The 17619-nt window shown below is 41.0% G+C and overlaps 1 protein-coding gene across 4 annotated transcripts in view; it reads right to left on the minus strand.

Moving 5' to 3' along the window:
* The window catches only part of dlgap4b (discs, large (Drosophila) homolog-associated protein 4b), a 153328-nt gene that overhangs the window by 114026 nt on the left and 21683 nt on the right, over nucleotides 1–17619 (minus strand). For all 4 annotated transcript variants that reach the window (XM_085273527.1, XM_085273525.1, XM_085273526.1 and 1 more), the window contains exon 2: nucleotides 430–496. The gene's annotated coding sequence lies outside the window, so the exon portion shown is untranslated. The remainder of the gene's footprint in view (nucleotides 1–429; nucleotides 497–17619) is intronic.

The following is a 17619-nucleotide window of genomic DNA, read 5'->3' on the forward strand; positions in this document are numbered from 1 at the left end:
ATGACAAAACATGTCTGTTCATGTTCATCCAACACTAGCATACTTACTGTACTCGTGTTACATTCAAATGATTTAAAATCAAATACTCTGACATTTCTATTCTGATCGGGTTTTAGCCTCAGCAACCACACACCCTCTGAGATTTATTATTCTCGGCAAAGGACAACAAGTTCTGCCTCCCACAGCCTTCAGGATCTATGAGTCTAGGCAAGGTCAAGGCGTGCTGTCTTTATGGAGCTCTTTATGAGCCAGTTCTCCTGGTGGTTAAGCGGCTTTCATGTATTCAACAACAGCAACCAGACAGCGAACATCACATTAGTACTGCACTTATATTGTTCCTGGCAATAAGATGCTAAAATAGGCAATAGATGAAGACGGAACATCAAAGTGGTGATGGGGTGGAGGGAAAAAGAAGTAGATCTACTGTACCTCACTGGGGCGGCCAAAGAGCTTGTTTTTGAGGTCAGTGAAGAGCTGGCTCATAGAGGAAGAAATCCTGTAAAAATAAAGATGCCTTATCAACTTCAGGGATTATAACAGACTGTGTCATTTTAATTTATAGTATGATGAAAATGAAGTTACGAGCCAAGTCCTCTAAGACTCTGTCAGACTTTCGCTAGACAGCTTAAGTTTGACTTGCAGAAGTGAGCATTATTATTGCCCTTTCTTCATGTTTTTCATTCTCTTCAATATTGCTTATTGTGTTCCATTCATTTAGAAATTCAATAAGTCTTTGAAGATAAGAAAACATCACATCTTAAGAGATAAAATATTTTAATTAAAAACCCAAGATTAGATTAGGAAAATGCTTCTGGAGGCAATAAATCTGCAGGAACTAGAACAGGAGAAATATTTTTCTGCTTATGCAATATGCCTTCAACAAATTGCTCACTAAAATTATAAAGCAGTAATTTGACTATGTACATCAATTACAAGAAGCTCTTTTTCTTTTTTTGAATTCCTGCAACAGAAAACGCTTTAAACAATTCAGCTTTACTCTGTGCTGCGACAGTCATACAGAAATTTAAAAGCCAAATATTTTTTAAAAAGGCACTAAATATAGACTGCTGTGTCACTCTAGCTTTACTTTTCTTTTTTTCTTCTGAAAGATAGGTTGAAGTTGTCAAAAAATGTGAGACATCTTTCAAAACAGTTTGTTACGTGAGCACATCAGGAGAGAATAAAGAATTTCTCACTCTTTGTTAGTATTTGCGTACATTTAGGCAAATAACTAGGCATAATTGTAATAATGTGTATGCATCTGCTACCAAAGCAGAGTCAAAAATGTTTCTGACATTTTCACAGTCCATCTAATTGTCACGGCTGTGAGCCACGAGTCCAAGTATTGTCAAATGTATTTAGAGAGCTTGAGTGCAATAAAGAAACAACTGTGAACATGGAGGGACTTCCTCAGATAAACATTTTACAGAGGAAACAGCAGTGTCACGGAAGAGGAATAAGGATATGTGGTGGCCCAGCGAGGAAAAGATAACAAAATACAGGAAGAAGCAGTGGATGTAAGCTCTTTTCTGATTCCCGAGGGGGAATATTTGGTGTGAGTTCAGTGACAATTTGTGAAAATGGAGTGACGGAGTGTTCCCTGATCTGGTGGCCTGGCTTTTTCAGGGACATTCACACAGGAAGTGATTCACTCATGCTTTGTTGCTGTATTGCAGACCGCCTGATTTAGGAAATGCACCCTGAGAGCTGAGAACCGTAATTGCTGCAATAAATCTGCCAAATTATCTGAAGGAAAACTGTAAAAAATAAAGAAATAAATAAAAACTCACCGACTACATCTATATCAGCCCGGTGTTGTGCAAAACAGACGACTGTTTCAAGTGACAAAGTGGAATATATAACTGATACTTTTCTGAGGAGGACTGAAGTGTTTCAGCTGGGTCTGCTACACTGTAGAGCAGACCTCATTACATCCAGCCATTAAGTTACTGTTCTTGCTAAAACAGCTGCAAGGTCTTCAAAATCAGACACTGGATGTGACTGCTGGCACAATCACAGTTCTGTAAGTGACTATGACTTTGATGCAATACCGCCTAAATGCTAGAGAAAATGAATGAATATTGCACAAAAGACAGGAGAAGGAGAATTACAGCGATGCTATAGTTCATCACTACAGAAGACTGTTAGACAAGCGTTCTTGTAATTTCTTTAAATAGCATTCAGGAATAATTCTCCTGGTTTCTTAAAAGATATTAAAGAGCTCTTCTTTGGACCTAACACGATGCCACACTGCTTTAATGATGCTGAGGTCCGAGCTCAAGGGAGTCCAGTGCATGACTTATAATTTTCCATTCTGTGTTTTTCTATCTTGCAATACTTTTACTGCATTGGCAGTGTGTTTAGGATCATCGCCACGAAGGTGTTTCCAATTAGTTGCCTTCTAGTATTTTATGGTGGATCACAATCAAAATCTGAAGGCACTTTTCTGTGTTTATAATTCCATCAATTTTGACACGATCCCCAACACCACTGGCTGAAACCCAGCATCAAACATGACACAGCCTCCATCATGTTCTAGAGACGGCTGCAGATACTCAGTGGTATATCTCTCTCCTGACCTTCTCCTAACATACTCTTGATATTATGAACCACACTGTGAACTTAATTTTTTGTCCTACATGTTGTAACATAACTACTACACACCAAAAGCTGCTTAAAGACATAATTATGAAAATTTGCAGAATCGTCTGGGTCTCAACTAGCGTAAACCACCTTTCCGATGAAGATGATGAATTGGAGAGACGGCTTGTCATAAAACCATCTTGTGAGTTAGTGGATTAGTTTGCGACCACTCTCTCTCATTCATTCATCTTAGATCTGATGAGCCAGATCTGAGATGATGCAGCAGCCCTGGTTATAGTAATCCATTACCAGCGTTTGTTACACGTTGATTACCAGCCTGTGAAAGTCATTCTACGTGACTTTGTCGAGATCTCCAAAGAACTGCTGATGAACTTCTTGGTAATGTCTGGAGTGATCTATGCACTATCTATTACTACAACTATTACCAAGGGACTAATAAACACTGTATTCACCCAGAGTACAGTAGTCTGGAAGCTGGTAAACCGTTCCCTAATTTAGAGACTCAAGAGTCTGAAACACTGGATCAGAGCACAGTATCTTTGATTTTTGTTGTTGTTTTATACGTTTAATTTTTGTTTCATTTTTATTGCTGCAATAACTGGATTATAAGGAATTTCTGATAGTTCTTGTTTTGAATATGAATATAACCCAGCAGGTATTGGAAAAATAACAGAACCAAGACAGTGGTATATGCACATTTTACAATGTTAGAGTTTCAACAGTTCACGGTGGAATTAATCATCTGCTACTGAGACAATGAAAAGTACATATTGTGTCTTTAGTATTCGTTAAATGATTTGTTGTTTGCTGTTGGTGGAGGCCAAGTAATGTATTAAGCTGTTAAATTTAGCAGTTTCTCTATTACGTAAGCACAGCCACCGTTTAAGGTCCAAATGACTGAAAAATAGCAGTTCAAGGTAAACTTGACTTCAACTCATATTACTTGAATTTCTAATCAAGTATTTACTGCTGAAAGTTTAACTTCTTAGTATTTCAACAATAAACCCTCACACTGGCTTTGTGAGATGTAAAAAATGTGAAGATTATGTTGCTCACCTGCAAAGGTTTTTTCTTTTTTTCTTGTTCTTACATTTAAGTTCCATGAAAGAGAACGACACGGCTCCAGAGTTGCACATTGTTTATTTTATTTGCCCCCACATCATGTGGCCGTGATGAGCCACAGAGGTAGGGCTGATCAGTAACTTTAAGGCCAACACCTCAGGCCTAACCCTGAACTACTTCAAGCATAAATTAAGTCTGCTCCCTTGGGTTCATCTTTCATTAGCCACGGGTCATTTGTGCATTTCATGTGTGTTAATGTGCCACAGTAAGTTCCCTGTGACAAAATTTGCATGAGTGAATGAGTTCACCCCCCCCCCCCCCACACACACACACGCACACACATAGAAATGTCAAATACTTCCAACTCCCTCCAAATTTTTCCTGAAGCATAACTGACAGCCTTCAAGCCATAATCAACGTGTCTGTAGCATTCATGAAACTGTAATTAACCTTTTCACCAAAGTAATATTACAAACAACATAAACAAGACAGAGAAGCATATCTTCTAGGGCCAAAAACCCTTCACACTCAGTGGGGCTTGCATGAGGGAAGTGTTTTTGGCCACCAGATCTTTTTTTTTAAATCTTTTTCTACCAACATGCACATAAAGATGACCATGTTATGTTAACTTTGCCTGGAAAACAGCTAACAGCTGAAGCCAGATGCATAAAACCATGAGTAAACATGTATATATGACGTTCTATTACTATGTATATGATTTCACGAAGAAATATGTATGTCAAGAGCTCAGAGTGCTCATAATATGTCTAATATCTCATTCAGATTTGCATTTAGATTACACATCATTCCAGCCTCTAGTATATAATATAGTTAGTTGTATGCTGATATATTGCGTTGATTTTGGGAAACGACTGATCATTGCTCAAACGTATTATAAATGAGGTCAGTACCGCAGTGTTCATCCAAGTTGAAAAACAAAAGCTGCATGAATAAGAAACAATAATGTGATGGCTAATACATTGGCTTTACACTACTGCATATACACTACTGCATATATTGAGGTCATTAATTCTGCCAATATAACATTGATCTTGGAGAGTGCACAAGGCTTTGATTTTTGCATTTTGAATTATGGTGCACTGCCAGCCTCTGGAGCTCTTAGGGTCACATGAGGAGGAAAAAAAAAAAAAATTCAAGTGACTGAGCAGTGTTTAGTGACGAGTGCAGATCCTCCCAGCAGAGTTTTGCTGCAGGGCTGGCTCGCCCGTGTACAAGCTAAACTCCTCATTGTAGTTCACGGTGTTCTGGTTTCTCGCAGCTTGAACTGCACAAACAGTAACAGTAAGTGCTAACCAGGAGGCCTGAATGCAGCAGAAACTCACTGAAGCAACATTATCCTGCTGAATTAGCTCAGCTTTCCTGTGACACACTTTTGGCTTGGAGGCAGCGTCTCTGAGCAAGATCTAAACATTTCATTGCAGGTCGCATAGCATGTCTGCTGCTCATCAGCCCCTGGTCTTTGTGATCACTCATTCATCTCTTCTGCCTCTTATTGTTCACCCACAAAACTTTTTTTTTGCCACTCTGTCTAATTGCTTTCTCATAAACCCTGCGCACACATTGCTTTTCATATGTCAGATTTTCTTTCTCTTATCTTTTTTGCATGCTGGGAGTTGATCATTCACAATCCTGCTTTGATCTGACTGGAGGAGCTGCTTTGCAAATAAACAATCAACACGCTCCCCTCCTCTCCTTAATCCTGCTCTTTTCATTTTCACTATCACATAACAAAAGGCGTAATGCCAGCAGAGAATACCCCACTGAGACACTGATGCCAAAAATTCTGTTTTCAAATACATAAACATCACATCATATTCCTGTCTCATTTGTTTCTGTCTGCAGTATATAGTAAACTGTACATACGTATGATATCTATCTATCTATCTATCTATCTATCTATCTATCTATCTATCTATCTATCTATCTATCTATCTATCTATCTATCTATCTATCTATCTATCTATCTATCTATCTATCTATCTATCTATCTATCTATCTATCTATCTATTTGTTTGAAAAGGATTTGTAGATAGAAAACACATGTACATCACCGTCACCACCACTACTGGGCTCACTGTCACCCACACATGTTAAGATCACTATGATGCTAATTTTTCCACTAGGTGACTATGTGGTCATTACATCTGTTAGTCATGTAAGCAAAACATAGAGTATTTTTTTTTAATCAACCACACTCACTTTGCTCCATGGTTACATTAAATTACAGGGCAGAGTGCTCAGTTTGCTCTCATATTTTTCCTTTGTTCTGAACAGCAATGTTTGGCTATCCCTATTGTGATCAAATGTCACTTGCTGAAGCTCGCTCCTGAGAGAATACTGCAAAAGGCTGCTTTGCTATGTGAGTGCTACTTTCTTGCTCTACTTCCTGCTCTACTTCTTGTCCCCTATAAGTGACCTTGCTGTGGCATACTTTCTTTAGCTAGTCCATCAATGCTGACAAATGTTGATGCTATTGTAAGAGTTTTTCTTTATTATGTTTAAAACCTTTTAAATGGTAAGATAACAAAAGGCAAGACACAATAGAAGATACAGCACCAACTAACCACCACTATGAATTTGATTGTAATATCTTATACAGTGATTACTGTGAAAACTCTTAGAGGCATTTACGGTTCTGAGACGATGAATGTTAACAAGCCTGGTGAACAGGATTTGCTCTTTTGGGTCCCACTGAAGATGCAATTTCTGGTTTTGAGTGAAATACCCAGTCAACCACTGGCCTCACACACAGAGCAGCGAAACGTGGATCAAGCTTGCAGTTAGACAGCAATTAAACAAAATTCTGCAATGCGGCACCTTGCCTCAGGGTTTTGCAGAGGAGGGTGTGTTTCATTGTGCTTTATAATTTAACACATGAAACAATCAGAAAAATATGTCCCTCATTTTCACGGCCTTGTTCAAATTAACACCACTTACTTTTACCATTCACTCTGTGACCACTGGTACAATCGCTCTCTGTCTCACTACTCACTAAAACTTCAAAGCTTTGCTGTGCCCTTAAGAAGACTAGTAGAATTGGAGATGACTCTGATGTAGTTGTTTGAAGAAGTCGGGGTGAAATAGAAGTCGGGGATAGAGAGTTGGGATAGGGATGGCTAGGCTGGATAGTTAGAGCCATCTACTGATCAGAAACTTGGTGGTTTGATCCCCGGCTGCTCCAGTCTGCATACCAAATATCCTTGGGCAAGATACTAACCCCAAGTTTTTTTTTCTGATGCATCCATCGGAGTATGACTGGTAGATAGAAACCATTTAACCCTTGTATGGTGTTCGGGTCTGTGAGACCCGTGTTCAGTTTTTTTCAAAAGAAAAATTAAACAATTAATAATTTTTTCACGTGTAAATGTGTTGTGTCTTTCCACTCACTCCACTTGATTATAACTGATTTATTTATAACATTTTATATAAAAGAAAAACGAGAAGCACATTAATTCATAAATGTGATCTAACAAAGGTAAAGGGAAAAAATTAACCATGTTTGCTGTTCATATGTCTTGTAATTGGGATGAAGTAAACATCTGTTGAGTAATTTAACATAAAATTGTTTGATAGTGTTAATTTGGAAAGCCAAAACTCTAGCGGGTCCACCAGACCCATGAACACTGGCTGAGTAACAAAAATACGAACACCACACAAGGGTTAAGTATAATGGGTGAATATGGATGAATCAGCCATGTTGTATAAATGGTAAATGGCCTGTATTTGTATTAGAGATGGCACGATACCACTTTTTTATGTCCGATACCTGTCATGGTCTCCGTGCCTGCCCGGCCGGCCCCACAAGGCTACATTTGCTGTTTCGGTTCTCTCCCTCTCTGCCTGGGTGGAGCTCACTGTGGGCTCCCGCCCTTGGCCCACACACCTGACAACAACAATGTCATCACCGGGAGCACTATTTGAGGATGGAACACAGATCCTCTCGTCGCTGGATGATTGTACTACTGACGTTAGTGTTCTCACAGCTCCTGTGGACTTGTGCTTCGTGATTAGTTTGTGACTTCCCTTCTCTTCTGCTTCAGACCTTCCCCCCCGGACCTGCGACCTCCCTGCCATGTGAACGTGTGTGAGTGTGGGCAAGAAGACGTGAGCGAGTGTGAGAGAGCTACCCTGTGATTCCCTGGAGTTTTGGATTCCCTTCACTGTATATATATTGTGCACTGGAACTGTAAATAAACTGCATTTTGGAGACATCTAACCGCTCTGCGTTTGAGTCCCTATAACCAGATCATGACAATACCGATACCATAAATTTGGATATCGGCCGATACCGATATGAATCCGATAAAGTGGTTTTTAATAAATAAAACTGTTTTTTTAATATCTTGCTGCATTTTGTATAAGTTCAAACTCAAGTTTTAAAAAATAAAACACTAAAGCTATTCTGTTATACCTGTATGCAAAAAATACACTGCACCCAAAATATTTCATAGTTCAGCAATACTGTCTATCCTCCCTATTCTGGTATTTTAAAGAGTAAGCAACCTAACTAATAGGGTTCCAAACTCCCAGCAAAAAAAAAAAATAGGGAACCACCCTCCACCTTATGATGCTTAATCGATGTAATCAACTTTAATTTGATGCAGTGTGAAAAAAATGCACAGAATTAAATTATTTTTCAAATAATTAAATAGATTCAACATCTTTCTTCAACAGAACTGCAGACTGCACAGATGGTATCTTCCCAAAGGAAAAAGTAGTATAGCTTACTAGGGTATATTAGACTTAATAGTTACTATATACAGTAATGGACTTCTATTCATTTTACATCAGATTAAAACTTTGGGTATAAGATTCAGATAATTCATTATTAAAAGCTAGACATTTTAAATGAGAATAAGAAAGAAAAGTATGTCTTTGTGCACCCTTTCCCCTGTTAATGCCCTATCGGCCCCCCTGGCTAAACTTTGCTAGATCTGCCCCTGCACAGTTACCAGCGTCAGCTATGTAGAAAAAGATCCTGGTGTACAAAGTAATATTAAATAAATTCTAACGACAGATTATCAAGCTTAAACGTGCTGCTGTTGTTCAGCTGCTGGTTTCCTCTTTCTGGCGCGAAGTGGGTGATAAACAAACAAGAGAGACGGACTCGCGACAGAAAAGCCGATCAGCTTAATCAGTTTCACGATTGAAGTCGCCCCTTTGAGTACTCCAGAATCAGAAAAGTAGTATAATCAGTCCACTTACCAAGTTATAGGATGCATAGGAGCTATGCTGTCCTGTGAAAAACTAACTACATCATTACTGCTTGCATTGGAAGTAAGAGGATAAGCAGCACCCAGCTACTGCTAATGAGATGCATTTGATTAACTGATCATAAGCAAAGCAGCCTTGAGCTTTTCAGCTAATTTGCTCCCAGTTTTTCCAGAAATGGATCTACCACCAAATTCACTCTGAGGTCAGACCATGCAATGCCTCAAAAAAACTAGAAAAAACTCAGCCGTTAGATCTCAGACTCCACTCCGGTAAGATCAAAGGAGGGGGTTTATGCATCTACACCAATGACAGCTGGTGCAAAAACACAAAGACTGTAGACAGCCACTGTTCCCCGGATTTGGAATACTTGACTGTGAAGTGCAGACCCGTCTACATACCTCGCGAGTTTACTGTTGTCATGGTAACGGCCGTGTATGTACCACCCGATGCTAATGCTAACTCTGCCATGGAGGAGCTGCACAAGACAATAAGCAACCAGCAGAACTCCCACCCAAACGCAGTGCACATTATAGCTGGGGACTTCAACCATGCTGATTTAAGGTCAGTATTCCCCAGATTTGAACAGCATATTAAATGTGCAACGAGGGGGAAAAACACATTGGATAAAGCCTACAGCAACATCCAAAAAGGCTACAGAGCAACCCCTCTACCACATCTAGGTTTGTCAGACCACATGTCCATGCTGTTGATCCCTGCATACACTCCCATTAGGAGAAGAGCCCCCCCAGTCACAAAAACTGTGAAAACCTGGCCAGAAGGTGCATCACATCAGCTGCAGGACTGTTTTGAAAACACGGACTGGAGCGTGTTCGAACATCAGGACCTTGAAGAGCACACAACATCAGTGCTCTCATATATTAACTTCTGTGTCAACAGTGTCACTGTGGACAAACGTCTCCGGGTGTATTCCAACCAGAAACCCTGGATGACTAAAGAGGTCCAGGTCCTGCTGAAGCAACGTGACGCCGCTTTTAGATCCGGTGATGGTATGCAGTACAGTGCAGCCAGATCTCAGTTGAAAAGAGGCATCAGAGAGGCCAAGGCAGCGTACAAGAGAAGGATCGAAGACCACTTCACCACCAACAACTCACGACAGGTATGGCAGGGAGTTCAGCACTTAACCAACTACAAACCTGGCAATACCACATTGACTGAGGGTAACGCGGAGCTTGCAGAGGAGCTGAACCACTTCTTCACACGCTTTGAGGTGAAGGGACCAGAGGCAGCAGCAGCAAAAACATCGGACAGCAGCAGCCCAAGCCTCATAGTGCAGGAATATGAGGTGAGGCGCACACTGAGGGCAGTGAACCCCAGGAAGGCCACCGGACCAGATGGGGTAACCGCAAAGGTCCTAAAAGAGTGTGCAGACCAGCTGGCTGGGGTCTTCACTAAGATCTTCAACACTTCACTGTCCCAGTCCTGCATCCCGCCGTGCCTAAAGTCAGCCACAATTGTCCCACTGCCAAAGCGTACTAACATTAGCAGCCTCAACGACTACCGACCAGTTGCTCTAACACCTGTTATAATGAAGTGCTTTGAGAAACTGGTCCGACGTCACATCATGTCCTGCCTGCCACCCACACTCGACCCGCTCCAGTTTGCATACAGAGCTAACAGATCAACTGAAGATGCCATTGCTACAACGCTCCACACCACCATCTCTCACCTGGAAGTGCAGGGCCGTTACGCCAGGCTGCTCTTTGTTGACTTTAGCTCTGCTTTCAATACGATACTCCCGGACAGACTAATAGATAAACTGCTGGAAATTGGACTTCCTTCCACCACCTGCCGCTGGATCAGAGACTTCCTCTCAGACCGTGTACAGAGAGTTAGAGTGGGCCTCATCTTTCCTCAGCCCTCAGCCTCAACACCGGCTCTCCACAAGGCTGTGTACTGAGTCCCCTACTGTACACTCTGTACACACATGACTGTGTTAGTTCCCACCCAGACAACACAGTCATCAAGTTTGCAGATGATACCACTGTGGTGGGGCTCATCTCAGGGGGAGATGAGACTGCATACAGAGCTGAAGTTCAGAGGCTGTCAGATTGGTGTGCAGACAACAACCTGGACCTCAATACCACCAAAACAAAAGAACTGGTAGTTGACTTCAGAAGGAGGAAGTCCGAGCTGCAGCCTGTCAGCATCAACGGGGAGTGCGTGGAAAGGGTCTCCAGTTTCAAGTTTCTGGGTGTGCACATAGACACAGACCTCCAATGGAGCTCTAACACCTCTGCGGTTTTAAAGAAGGCCCAACAGCGTCTCCACTTTCTGAGAATCCTCAGAAAAATGGACCTGAAGAAGGAGCTGCTGACCGTCTTCTACCGCTGCTCCATTGAAAGTGTGCTGACATATTGCATCGGTGTGTGGTTCTCCAGCTGCACCACAGCACACAGAAAGGCACTCCAGAGGGTCATCAACATGGCCCAAAAAATCATTGGACATCCTCTTCCCTCCCTGAAGGACCTGTACAGCACTCGCTGTCTCAAGAGGGCACGCAGCATCCTACGGGACTGCACACACCCAGGACACCGGGTGTTTAAGCTGCTGCCGTCTGGCAGGAGGTTCAGGCTGCTGAGGTCCCGAACAAATAGACTCAAGGACAGCTTTTACAACAGGGCAATAGCCCTGATCAATGTAAATAGCTGACCTGACTGGATACCTCCCTGGACTTTTTAGGGGGAGGTAACAATGTTTAAAACGATAACAATAATATTTATATTTATAACAAGGTGCAATAATAATTAATGTGCAATAATAACAGTGTGCAATACACATACACTTATTCTTCTTTTTTATACTAAGTTAATATACTGTGTTGTGTTGTTTGTTACGTTGTGATGTGTCATATCGTGTCGTGTTGTGTTATATGTAGTGCCGACGTAGGACAGTTTTTCCAATTTCATTGTACTACTGTACTATGTATGACTGTGCAATGACAATAAAGAGTTATCTTATCTTATCTTATCTTATCTTATCTTATCTTACAGGCCTCAGCTAGTATGTAACATGTCAAAGTTCATGACAGTACAATTAGAAAATATCTGAACAAGTATAGCTTTCTTGTAAGGCTTGTCAGGAGAAAGAGTCTACTCTCTAAGAAGAACATGGCAGCCGGCTTAGGCTCGCAAAGTTGACTCTGAACAAACCACAAAACTTCAGCAACAATGTGCTTCTGACAGATGAGGCTAGAGTGGAGATGTTTAGCACAGAAACATGTCAGCACAAACACTTCAAACTGACTGTCAAGTATGGTGGTGGAGAGGTGAAGATTTGGTCTCGTTTTGCAGCCCCAGGAGATGGGCACCTTGCACTCTTCAAGTCGACCACAAACTTCTCTGTATACCTATGTACTCTAGAGGGAAATATGATCTGTACAACTGTTAATACTTGGCCCAAACTGGGTCATGCAACAGGACAATGATCCAAAGCACAGCAAATCTACAAAAGAACCTCTCAAAAAGAAAGGAATCAAGGTGCTGTCCAGGGTTATGAATAGGATCAAAGTCCAAATGTCAACCTGACTGAAACGCTGTGTCGGCACCTTAAGTGAGCATTATAAATGAATGCCAGCAAATGAAACGAGGCAAAAATCTAGAGTAGGGTAAAATTCCTCCGCAAGCATGTGAGAGATCGAGAAAGTCATACAGAATACAGGTTCTATAAGATATTGAACTGTGAAATGTGCCCAAACGTTACACAATCGCATACTGCCATGTGATGTACAATGGCTTATCCAGCCTAACCAGTGCAGACAAATCACTGGTCACTGGAAATATTCACTCAGTATTAGATCAATGAGAACATCATATTGCTTAGAGAACTATAAATCACCATGATGACTGCTTGGAAAAATACACCTAAAACCAACTTCAGTGTATCAGCCATCATTGAGCTAAGAGTGTCTCTCATCTGATTGCCCATGGGACTCCTTGCTATGGTAACAACCCCACTAATGACCACCATTGTGGCAACAGCTGCAGTCGTAGCAACAGTTGGCTATTGCAGCTTTTTCACACAGAGACAAAAGGACAAGAGGGTGAGGAGGAGGAGAGGGCAGGAGGCTTTCTGTCATCCGCAGTCAGATGGGGCATGCATTAGCATCTGGTGAAGCTCCTCTCGATTCATCCTGTTTTTTAATCTCTTCATCTGTCTTTTATCTGTAGGTTACCTCATTTTCAAGAGATAACTGACCGCTTAATTCTCAGACAAATGGATTTTCAGTTCATAAATGCAGAAATTGTTCCCATCATCCCCATTACAGTATTCCTCTCTTTTGTTCATTTCTTGCAGCAGCTTCTACCCAAAAAGAAAACAGAAACAATATGTGTTAAGCAGCTCCCTCGTCTATCAACCTAATGTCATTCACCCACCCTAGTGATTCTTCCATCCCCCTCTTTTTAGCATCCTTATTCATTTGTTCAAGTTGCACACTATAATTTTTGCATCATATCCTCTCACCTCTCTCATGGCTTCTGCCACCTCATCCCTCACACTGTAATTTACCTTTCTTTATGAGTCTCCAGCTCTAACCTTCTCCCTGCCTCTGTCTCTCCATCAACACCTCCCCTTGGGCTGCGAGTAGCCCGTGTGAGCGAGAGTGCTGAGAGAGCCTGAAATATTGATGTCCCTAGGCGATGGCAACCTCCAGCAGTCTCTGCAGGGGGTACAGGCTGTGGCCACAGCCAGGTCGAGTCAAAGTGGGTTAACTTTAGCATGATGAATGGCCCTGGCGGATGGAGGCAAGGTGCAGTGAAACATGACGGAGTATGTGCGCGTATGAGAAAAACCATGTTATCCCAACTGCCAGCTGGCATCTTCACATCCATCTGGTAATTTGCTCCCAGGTAATCTGGAGCTTTATCCAAGAATGTGTGTGTAAGAAAAGAGTGAACTAATGAGTGGCTTTCCCCCCTTCCCCCCCTTTTTCCCTTATTCCTTGTGGACTAAGCACAGTTCTCCAGTCTGAGATTTGCTAACGGATCTATTTGTTTATGTGCCCTTCCCCCATCCCTCTCTTCTCTTCTGTTGTTTTCCACCATCTTCTTCCATCTCCTTTGACATCTTTCTTCCCCAGTAAGAAACCCATCATCTTCCTCTCTCCTCATTTTCTTCTTGTTAATCACAGACTTAAATTTAACAAAATATATTATTTTCTATGTATCCTAAAGATGCCATCTGCCTTCTTTTCTTATTGACTTTTTCTCTCAAGTGAAGGTGACCTTGTCAAAAGGATCCATAAGAATTGCCATGGAGACGGCATCCAGCTGGATAATGCTTATGGAGAGAGAGGGGGGATGGGAGGGGCAACAGGAAAAGGCAGTATGAGAAAGCAACGGGGTGAAGGCAGATTCATTACAGATGTGTTTTCTCTGACTCCAGATTCACAGTCCCATCACTCAGGTTCAAATTACTATGATACTTGCACTCGCCATCTCTGTCATTCTCTGTCTCTCTGGATTTGTTACTTCATGATTTCTAGGGTAAGCATAGCTCTTGTCCTGATTAATATGTATTTCATTTAAATCAGTTGCCAGGTTATATGTTTATTGTTTTAAACAGCTTTGAAAGACCCATAAGTCTAATTTCCAAAATGAGATATAGCATTCTTGGACTGGGGCAAATGTCTTCGTGGCCAAAGAATAAATCTTCTCTCCTTGTACTGAAGTTAGACCCCTTTTCCAAAACACTTAGAGGAAGATAGCAAATAAGTGTGTGTCATATTAAACGATGACACACTGCTTACTTTGTCCAGCAGTAGTTTACTCAGCTGAATATGCCTGAAACTCTGTCACATGCTAATGTGCATCAACTGTAAACACTGATTTGAGCAGAGTAAATAAAAGTACTAGATTGGACCGTCTTCATGCAGAAGGTGAATAAATACATTTTCGTTTGTCTCTATGTGGTTAACACATATTTCTTGTTGTTTTAAACCTCTTAGTGGCAGAAATGCGGTTGGAAATTCGGTTGCAGCCTTGATCAAAAATTGATAAGGTGAGAAAAACTGAAAGCGCAAATGCAGCTACGGTTTATATACCTATGTGCTTGTACACAGCAAGAGCTTTTCTCTTTGTACGAAAATGGGCTGATAAGCAATTAGTTTCTTGTCTTTAGCTGCTCTGATCCGTGTTATGATTTCACAATCCAGCTGTGGCACGTACATGAAAATCATTCAAAGATAAAAGGGTAAAAAACAAGAAATTCGTGTTGCCTTTCCAGTGTGACACGGTTATTCTCTATTTCACATACATAAAGAGGAGAACACTCAGTAGCATAAAGTCATTTGAATTCCAAAAAAGGAAAACATGCTTTTTCACTGACAAATTTTCTGCCCACTGGTTGTTTTGTATGTGAGATTCAATCAGGTCTGCAATGCGTCACTCACACAGACGTAGGCAGACATTCACAGCTGCCTGTCAATATTAGGGCCATCCTTTTTTCTAGGCATTGATTCTAAATCTAAATGTATATTTACAGGATATACTTAAGTAAATAAAAGAAACACGGTAGTACTTGATCTATGACAGAGACTATGTTCGATATATGTGTTTATTTTGTGCAGTGCATAGCCTACATATGTGTGCTACATGAACGATTGCGGTATACATTACCATCAGAGGACCACAGTATCTACTGAACCCCAGTCAAAGAAGGAGAAAAAAAGAGAACAGATGTTAAGGCAAAAAAGCCACTGGCCAAATTCATTTTTAATAAACTATTTTAGAAAGAAACACTTGTGGCTGCCTCTTTCATTGACTCCCTCAGGTGCAGCAAGCTGCTGAGTTTTACTTCAGACTGCAGCAGAAATCAGAGTGTTTAACTTTGAGCCAGACTGCAACAGTTTAATCTTGAGTCAAATAAACCCAAAATTGTACCACATATCGTTTCTCACAAGTGAGTCAGAAATGTAATCTATTGTTTATAATGTACCATTTCCATTTGTAATTGCAGCATGTATTACTGTTACTATTATTGGACTTATAGGACAGAACAAGCTCACTACCGGATGGATTCATTGCTGTTCCATAAAGGTCATAAGTCAAACAAACAAGGTGCAACATTAACATTCATAGAACTTGAAACTACATTTTTAATGTAAATCTAATATTCACTCAACTCTTATTGAGACTCCCTTAGTCATTCAAAGAGGAATATGGATTTATAGTATAGGAAGTTTTGAGTCACTCATATGGTGCTGAGTAAGCAGAGTAAAGTGTCTGTTTGCTGGTATTAGGAATTCAAACTTGCTTTTTTGCTAGCAGTGCTCATGAAAGACGTGAGAAAGAACCAAAATATAAAAGGTGTGGGCGAGAAAACCAAAACAAATGGCTGAAAGATGCTAAAATATCCTCTGACGAGCTGAGAACTGCACATTCGTGTGCCAAATCTTACTGGGTTCTTCTCCCCAAATTACACATATAGTCCTGTGAAAAAGAATGTTTTTCATAGGACTTTATGCGGTCATATCAAAAACTAAATGCACCCAATGATTCAGTATTTTGTAGAATCACCTTTAGCAGCAATAACTTGAAGTGATTGTTTTCTGTATGAAGGAATTTTGGTCCACAGTTCAGTTCATTGAGGTTTGCAGACATTCATTCATGGACAGCTTCTGTTCAGTCAGGTTGAGGTCTGAACATGCAGAGGAGTTCATGGTCGACTGAATAGCTGTAAGTGGCTCAGGTCCTGTGACTGCTCAACAAACCCAACGCAACATCTTTTCCCTGTGTGTAGTGGCCAAATATTTCTAAGTTGATGTTGTCTGTCCGATGGACATTACTCCAGAAGTCTTGGTTTATTCACATGCTACTAAACAAACCTGCACTTCCATGTTCTTTTTAGATATGTAAGAAGCTTCCTGGTGGCTGCCCTTCCAAAAAATTCCCAACAGTACTGAATTTTAACATTTAACATGCTAACTAAGGCCTGCAGAGTCTGACGTGTAGCTCTTCAGCAGTTTCTCAGACAACTGCACAAAAGTACAAAAACAGAGAAAACCACAAGTGGAATAATTACTTAATGTGGGTTTGTGCATATGCATGTGTGCAAATCACAAAAGTACAGTGTGTATGAGCTTACCTCTGTATGTATGAGGTCATGCAAACATATGTAATGGTTCGGCCTTGCTGACTGAGAGCAGTGTGGCTACAACAAGCTGTGCACTCTAATAGCTATTTGTGGAGGAATAGATGGATGGCAGCACCTCTGTATCTCTGCCCCTTCATTGATAAAAAGCATGAGAGGGCACTTGACAGAGAGGGTGTAAAGAAGTGGGAGCAGGGATGGCAGTAAGTTAGGATGGTGCTATACAAAATGAAATAGTTTGATTTTGTGGAGAAAGTAGCCATGTCTGGACACAAGACATGTCAATTTGCAGCAGCTGTTGCCGCTTGGTCTTCATTCAAGGTGATTCCCATCTAACACCAACATATTAGCAAGTTAACCTTTCATGCAGCACAAAGGCGACGCCTCTTTTCCTGCTTTAAAAGGTGTTTTACAACCTGCCCTAAAGGAGGCATAGTGTTGTCCTACATTATCTTTTACTTCGAGCTACTATGAAATGTGTTGCAGACGATCTTTGAAATGCATGAAAGCCATCTTCCTGTGTTTACCTTGTGTTGTTTCCATCTGCTGTGCTTTGCTTTCAGTATGTGAAATCACTGCTTTTTATATGAAACCACTGGATAAAAAAAG

The sequence above is a fragment of the Mchenga conophoros genome, linkage group LG5 (genome assembly GCF_057382185.1).
Source record: "Mchenga conophoros isolate Kocher_MC1m ecotype Shallow Benthic linkage group LG5, M_conophoros_male_GT1.1, whole genome shotgun sequence".
In the NCBI taxonomy this organism is placed as follows: domain Eukaryota; kingdom Metazoa; phylum Chordata; class Actinopteri; order Cichliformes; family Cichlidae; genus Mchenga; species Mchenga conophoros.